The sequence below is a fragment of the Gobius niger genome, assembly GCF_951799975.1.
Source record: "Gobius niger genome assembly, chromosome: 13".
In the NCBI taxonomy this organism is placed as follows: domain Eukaryota; kingdom Metazoa; phylum Chordata; class Actinopteri; order Gobiiformes; family Gobiidae; genus Gobius; species Gobius niger.
Window position 1 is genome coordinate 19561909 of NC_136864.1, and position 8258 is coordinate 19570166.

The window sequence follows — 8258 nt, forward strand, 5'->3', positions numbered from 1 at the left end:
CTGCAAAATAAATGATTCCACATTGAAAAGGAAATCCTTTAAATTGTTTAAAATCTGTATCCTTGTCCTGCTCTAAGTAACGTGTTTTCACGTGTTTAAGGGCCAAAGTCGCCTCCACCTTCTGAGGAGACTGAGGTCCTTCGGAGTGAGCAGGCCTCTGCTCAGGACTTTTAATGACTCTGTGGTAGCCTCTGCTCTCCACTACGCTGCCGTGTGCTGGGCCCCGGGCAGCACAGAGCGGGACAAGAACAGACTGAACAAGCTGGTCAGGAGGGCCAGCTCCGTCCTGGGCTGCCCCCTGGACTCTGTGGAGGACGTGAGGGACAGGAGGGTGTTAGCCAAGCTCACCTCCATCATGGACAACACCTCCCACCCACTGCACGGGACTGTAGAAGAGCTGTGCAGCTCTCTCAGTGGAAGACTGAGACACCCTCAGTGCAGGACGGAGCGCTACCGCAAAGCCTTCATCCCCACTGCTGTCAGACTGTACAATAAGACTGTGAAGTAACGCCGACTATAACAAGTGAATTTCTCCTTTGTGAGATTAATAAAGGTTTATCTTATATCTTATCTTCATTCCACCTGCTGTTGGTTTTACATTGTGACAAGTTATTGTTGCAAGTCAAAGTAGCGCTACATTCTCTGGCACACATGGAACTGTGCGCCAGAGAATGTAAGAGAATATATCGGCTGGCCGATGTATAAAAAGTAAGTAAATACATGGAGAGAGACTTGAGTAGTGATATTAAGAGATCTCACCTGAGATGGCTGATGCAGTTGCACTGGGTTGGCTGTGGCAGGAACCTCTGACAGCGGTGACTTGGGCAATATATGTTTTTCCACAGGACACACTGCTAATAGAACAGGGACTGCTTGTGACATTGCATGCCTCATCAGAACCTCCATTTTGAGCTGAGGCTGAAACCAAGTAACGTTCTGTATGAGCCGAGGGCGTCCAGGAGACTGTCAGGTCATTTGTTTCGCAGTCAATGATGGCGGTCACATTTTCAGGTGGACAGGGAGCTAGAAAAACGAAAAATATGTAACATTATATTTGGATGCCACAAGATGAAATATTTTTTGTACATTTATATTTATTACCAGTCGTCAGTGTAACAGCAGAACTTGGATCACTTGAGCAGTCGCTGTCAGAAGCTACCATTTGAAGGGAGTATTCTGCGCCACACTGAACATTAGTAAGAGAACAAGTGAGGCTAGAGTCGTCACAATTAACTGTCTCCTGAGTGCTGTGGCCTGTCAGTGTGTAATCAATTGCCCCATCGCTTGCGGTCCAGGTTACTGTTGCTGAGTCAGCGGTACAGTCCATCACTGCATTGACATTGGTAGGAGCACACGGAGCTGCAAAACACACAGATTACAAGAAATGTAAGTTTCCATAAAAAATATGATAGTTTTCAGCGTTACACAACAGATACATTTCATTAACAAATACAATAAGATTTTCTTTTTACCTGTGGCCTGAGTAACTGACTCTGAAGAGGTTACACTGCAAACTGCATCTGAGGCAGTGACAGAGACAACGTAGTTCTGTCCACAAGCCAGCTGGCTGACAGTGCATGTAGTAGTAGGAGAAGTAGATGTGCAGGTCTCTGAACCACTGCCTGAGGTCACAGTGGCGGTGTATCCATCTGCTCCATCACTGGACTGCCAGGTTATCGTAAAATCGCCAGAAGAACAGTCGCGAGATGCAGTTACTCCAGCAGGCTCACATGGCCCTAGAACGTAAAGAGCTCCAATACTTTAGATCACACAGAAAAATCAAATGTCATTTTCTTGCATCTTTTGCACAGGGCAAAAGATAAGTAAGTCTACATCAGTGGTGCCAATGGGGGGGTCGGGACCCAGCGGTAGGTCATGAGGCCTTGGGTGGGTCCCCAGATGATTAAGGTGAAATGAGAAGAAAGTTGAAGTAGTCTTCCTGCCCTAAAGTAGCATAAGAGGGAATAACTTTATGTAATGGGGTCTCGAGTTGTGTGAATTTTCCCAGTTTCCCAGTGGCTGTTTCCCAGCCAAAACAGTTTAGGAACCCCTGGTCTACATCTGGCAGCAACCAGAGGAAGAACAAATCTAAAGAATTTCAAAGATCACAGTTGTTTACTGTTATTTATACACTGTGACTCAAATTGTGCGACTGATAATAGCTGCACCTTTGTGGGTTATGGAAACCTATTGAAACCTTATCATAGTTTGACATTGTAGTTGGGCCAAACCGGAAAAAAAAAAGTGACATAATAAAACTTTCCTGCGGTAATCTGACCCATGCACCAGTGAACTTACGCGTGCTGAGGCTCCACGGTGTTTGCGTGGGGTGGGTGCACTGAGTGTTGGTGACATCGAGGCTCAAGCTGTAGGTTTGCCCACAGCTCAGACCTGATACAACGCAGTTGTTTTGATCAGAAGTGCACAAAATCTGCAGAATCCCATTCACTTCATGTGACACAGAAACGCTGTCTCCAGCGCTGGCAACCCAGGATACTGTTCCACCATCAGAGTTACAGTCCGCTTGAGCATCGATGGTATGAGGCAAGCACGGTTCTGGAAAAACAATGTTGCTTGAAATTCACAGCTTAGTGTGTTCTCAATGCTGTTGGTTGAAAACATTAATGAAGCCGATGCCTACCTGAAGTAAAAGAGATTACACTGCTGTCAGAGCTGTTGTACAGTGTCCCCTTTGCTACAACAAAGGCACTATAGATTGAGCTACAAACAAGTCCAGTGATCACACAAGAGGTGTCTGAGCTGCCCCCCTCACAGTGAGAGATGCCACCTTGTGTGTCGTCTATGAAGGCTATGTACCCTACTGCGAAAACACTCAGATCCCATGAAATGGTGACTTGAAGTTGTCCACATGCCACTGAAGCCTGGATATTGGTGGGCGGACAGGGCTCTGAATAAAAAGTAAAAACATGTCAGTTTGAATTGGGTGTAGTGTGTAGTGAATGGTGGTCAGAGTGAGCTGTATGCCACACCTGTGGTCACCTGCACAGTATCAGAGGTGACTCCCTGACTGTCACAGGCCTGGTTGTGCGCTGACACAGTCACATTATAGAGCTCACTGCACTGCAGTCCACTCACAGTGCACTGAGTTGAACTGGAGCTATTGCACACAGCAGGAGCTCCCTGGTCAGTCACTGCTGCGGCTGAGTATAAAGTAGCCCCTTTGGTAGAATCCCATTCAACCACAGCACTACCCACTGTGTAGTTCACAGTGACACCTGTGACTTCACATGGTTCTGAAGAGATGCAAGAACAGAGTTGTTAATGTGCCTAAGCCAGATTGTGTCTGTGGCATTTTAGCCATATAATTATTTATCTATTTAACATTTTAAATGTTCACTATGCTCACCTGTGTAAAAGTTTGCTGCCATGTAGCCAGTGGTGTTGCAACTTTCTCCCACAGCCGTTACACTGGCATTGTATTCCTCTCCACAGTGTAAGTGGCTCGGCTGGCAGCTGCTGCTGCTGCCGCTGCTGGTGCAGGTGTCAAGGTGGTCTGATGACCCAAGTTCTGCCACATATGACTGTGCTCCTTCGCTGGGCTGCCAAGATACGGTGGCAACTCCAGCCTCACAATCAACAGACATGTTGATGTTACTTGGCACACAAGGTTCTTTAGGGAGGAAAAACATTTTCAGTTCCCATTTGGAGCTGCCAGTTTTCTGCTCTTTCCAATTTCATACTGTAATTTATATCTCACCTGCTGTTACAGAAGATTCACTGCTTGATGAGCTGTTGTACGGATTGCCCATAGCTATAGCTGAGACAGTGTACTCTGTACCGCACTGCAGCCCTGTGGCCTCACAAGAGCTCTCTGCACTTGATGCATCACAGACAATATTATGTCCTTGTGGGTTTTGGAGAAAAGCAACATAACCTTCAGCATTTTCACTTGAAGTCCAGGAAACAATTGCACTCTGTTGGCCACATTGCACAGTTGCTTGAACATTGGTGGGTGGGCAGGGCTCTGGGTAAAATTATTAAATCAAATTAGGCAAGGCAAGGCAACTTTATTTATACCGCGCATTTCGTACACAAGGCAACTCGATGCGCCTAAATTCAAGTTAGTAAATACTGATGAAACAAAACCATCTTGACTGTTTTGTTTAAAACACCAATACAAACCTGTTTTTTGTTGTATTTGTTGAGAAGTCGGACCCGGGTCACAGTCATTGTTGGCCGTGACAGTGATGTTGTAGGTCTTACCACAGACCAGCCCTGACAGTTCAGTTGGAGGACTGGTGCTGGTGTTGGAAACAGAGGTGCTCTGATCTGCCACAGCTACAACTAAATATGTGGCAGCTCCATCTGCTGCATTCCACTGCACCTGGGCGACACCCACAGTGTAGGCGGCCACAGCAAGATTTTGAGGAACACAGGGCTCTGGACACACACAAGGGTATTTTAGTTTAAAGTTTCAGTGAAACATGCTGGATCTGCAAAATAAATGATTCCACATTGAAAAGGAAATCCTTTAAATTGTTTAAAATCTGTATCCTTGTCCTGCTCTAAGTAACGTGTTTTCATTCCATCCGCTGTTGGTTTTACATTGTGACAAGTTATTGTTGCAAGTCAAAGTAGCGCTACATTCTCTGGCACACATGGAACTGGAGTGCGCCAGATTATAGATTATATCGGCTGGCCGATGTATAAAAAGTAAGTAAATACATGGAGAGAGACTTGAGTAGTGATATTAAGAGATCTCACCTGAGATGGCTGATGCAGTTGCACTGGGTTGGCTGTGGCAGGAGCCTCTGACAGCGGTGACTTGGGCAATATATGTTTTTCCACAGGACACACTGCTAATAGAACATGGACTGCTTGTGACATTGCATGCCTCATCAGAACCTCCATTTTGAGCTGAGGCTGAAACCAAGTAACGTTCTGTATAAGCCGAGGGCGTCCAGGAGACTGTCAGGTCATTTGTTTCGCAGTCAATGATGGCGGTCACATTTTCAGGTGGACAGGGAGCTAGAAAAACGAAAAATATGTAACATTATATTTGGATACCACAAGATGAAATATTTTTTGTACATTTATATTTATTACCAGTCGTCAGTGTAACAGCAGAACTTGGATCACTTGAGCAGTCGCTGTCAGAAGCTACCATTTGAAGGGAGTATTCTGCGCCACACTGAACATTAGTAAGAGAACAAGTGAGGCTAGAGTCGTCACAAGTAACTGTCTCCTGAGCGCTGTGGCCTGTCAGTGTGTAATCAATTGCCCCATCGCTTGCGGTCCAGGTTACTGTTGCTGATTCAGCGGTACAGTCCATCACTGCATTGACATTGGTAGGAGCACACGGAGCTGCAAAACACACAGATTACAAGAAATGTAAGTTTCCATAAAAAATATGATAGTTTTCAGCATTACACAACAGATACATTTCATTAACAAATACAATAAGATTTTCTTTTTACCTGTGGCCTGAGTAACTGACTCTGAAGAGGTTACACTGCAAACTGCATTTGAGGCAGTGACAGAGACAAGGTAGTTCTGTCCACAAGCCAGCTGGCTGACAGTGCATGTAGTAGTAGGAGAAGTAGATGTGCAGGTCTCTGAACCACTGCCTGAGGTCACAGTGGCGGTGTATCCATCTGCTCCATCACTGGACTGCCAGGTTATCGTGAAATCGCCAGAAGAACAGTTGCGAGATGCAGTTACTCCAGCAGGCTCACATGGCCCTAGAACGTAAAGAGCTCCAATACTTTAGATCACACAGAAAAATCAAATGTCATTTTCTAATTTAATTTGTAACATGAATAACAGACACAACAGAGAGAAAGTCGTGGGGGGATATGCACACACATGGACAAGGCCCCACATTCGACAATGAGCTCAAAATAGTAGTGTCAAAGCACAAAAGATAATCCTTGATAAGTCTACATCAGTGGTTCCTAAAGGTCGCGAGGCCTTGGTGGGGTCCCCAGATGATTAAGGTCAAATGAAAAGAAAGATGCATCTCTTTTTTGTATAGACATATTTTTGAGTGTAAAAATGCATATAATTTTTGAAATCCTCTCAAATGGCTCAAATCTCAATCTCAAATCTCTTAAATGTTCTGTTTTTTCTGTCTGCAAATTTTTCAAACCAGTTTCTAACAAATAATGACTGAGTTCAACATTTCTGGATTTTCTGCTTGGTTTTGTCTTTCAAATCAGTGAATCTCCCGCAGAGATATCCAGTATTTCCCCGCCCTCCATCTGACATTATGACTACGATTCTAGACACAAACTGATTAAAGCAAACATATGCCAACATCTTTTCTACTACCTGAAACCATGCTAACTGCAGCAGATGTTAATGGGCAGCTTCCGTCGTCGTAGATGACGGTGACTTCGTATGTTTTTCCACATGGAGCAGAGGAGACTATGCAGGACTTTGTGTTGGTGCTGGAGCAGTTGAACTTGTCTCCACTCTGGCTGTCTTCCAGGACTGCTATGTACGAGCCTGTGGTGGCCTGATGGTCCCATGTTATTGTAGCCTGGTTGTTGTTACAATCTGTTTCTGCAGCCACATTTGTGGGAGGACACGGTGCTACAAGAGAAAATTGTTTAACACATAAAGCATCATTGTGTTTTGTGGATTACTATAGGTGCAGTTTTTACTTAGTTTAGATCTTTGTATTGAGCCTGTTCACTTTTTCAGTGCCTTCTCTGTTAGAGTTTGACACCTATGCTATCGAGGGTTTTAAGTGATCATGTTATGAAATGAGTAAGTTTTTAATTTGTTGTATAAGTTTTGTTTAGATTATTTTGTCCATAACAGCAACTGAAGACACGAGCATTATACAAACAGACCTCTTGAAACTTAACTCACCGGCTGTGAAGGTGGCATTGGCAATGTCCGAGTTGTTGCACTGAGAGTTGGACGCAGTCACCGTAGTTGTGTATGTTTCTCCACATGCCAGATTCTGAAGAACATAGTCGATTTCCATTGTGCGGTTAACGTTGAACTCACTCCCACTGGAATCCTCTGTGACAACTATGTAATAAATTGCACCTTTGCTGGTGCCCCAGCTGATGGTGGCATTGTCTGAGCAGTTAATCGAAGCAGACACGTTGATGGGAGTGCATGGGACTGATTGAATAAAAGAAGAATCAGTAATTAATAGATCTTGTAACAGTTTTTTAATGTCATTTTTGAACAGTAACAATAACTTTAAGCACATCATTTGATTGCACTATTCTTCCCTTCATGACAAATAAAAGGGACTAAGTTTAACTTAAATTCATTTTGTGTAGGGCTGAAAGATATATCGTATTGATATAGAGAAATGAAAATTCAAAACATTAATAGGCCTATGTTTTTATTTTTCTGAAAAATGCTTGGTTTTCACCTAACCCATAGTTATATCACATGGTATTGATATCGAGATATCTGGCATGAATATCGAGATATTAAATTTTGTCCATATTGCTCAGCCCTAGTGTGTATAATCTAAATAATTACCGTATATTTATATATTTTCTATGGAATTATTTAGAAATTCTGTCTGTCCTGTTACCTCGATAAATTAGTTACCACTAATAAGTCCAACTTAACACTTAAACTGTTGCTCAGTACTCAAGAATTGTCATCAAGTACCTTTTTAATTCTAGTTAAGTAATAATACACACCTGTCGCACCCGGCGGTGCCAGTATTTCATCGGTTGTGCTGACTGCATTGGAGGCTGTGACCTTCACAGTTGCATGTTCTCCACATGGGATGCCCGTCACTTCACAGTATGTGTCTGAAGTGGTGCAGCTATAATTGCCGATATTACCGAGGACATTCACTGTGTAGTTCTCAGCTCCAGCCGCAGCAACCCAGGAGGTCATCAGCTTTCCAAGAGTGCACTCTGATGATGTTTGTACTTGTGTTGGTGAGCAAGGAGCTTGGAAAGATATGACAAAATCATATTAAACTTGGTGTCTGTATTTTATTGACAAAAAAGCTAGAATTAAATATGTTTGTTTGTTTGTATATTACTCACCGGTTATGACCACCTGTGGTTCACTGAATGCACTGGTGCATTCTGAGGTCACTGACATTTTGCCCTGCACAGTGAAGGTGTAGATCTGCCCACAGGTCACATCGGTGAAGAAGCATGAATCTGTTGTTGTTCTGCATTCTTTCACCACGTCATTCTTGTCTCTAGATTGAGTAATATAGTATATGGTGTTGTTTGTAGGTTCATATTGAAATACAATCACACTCTCAAACGGCGTGTAAAATGCCGTTGGATTTGCTGGGGCAC

At 43.7% G+C, this 8258-nt stretch overlaps 1 long non-coding RNA gene across 1 annotated transcript; it reads right to left on the bottom strand.

The window, feature by feature from the left end:
* Positions 1 to 3141: 3141 nt before the first annotated feature.
* LOC306972904 lies at positions 3142 to 3825 on the bottom strand. The gene is made up of 3 exons (XR_013793538.1): positions 3719 to 3825; positions 3368 to 3631; positions 3142 to 3254 (listed from the first exon to the last, which is right to left on the bottom strand). It is a non-coding gene; the product is annotated as an uncharacterized lncRNA (long non-coding RNA).
* Between the last annotated feature and the right edge of the window lie 4433 nt (positions 3826 to 8258).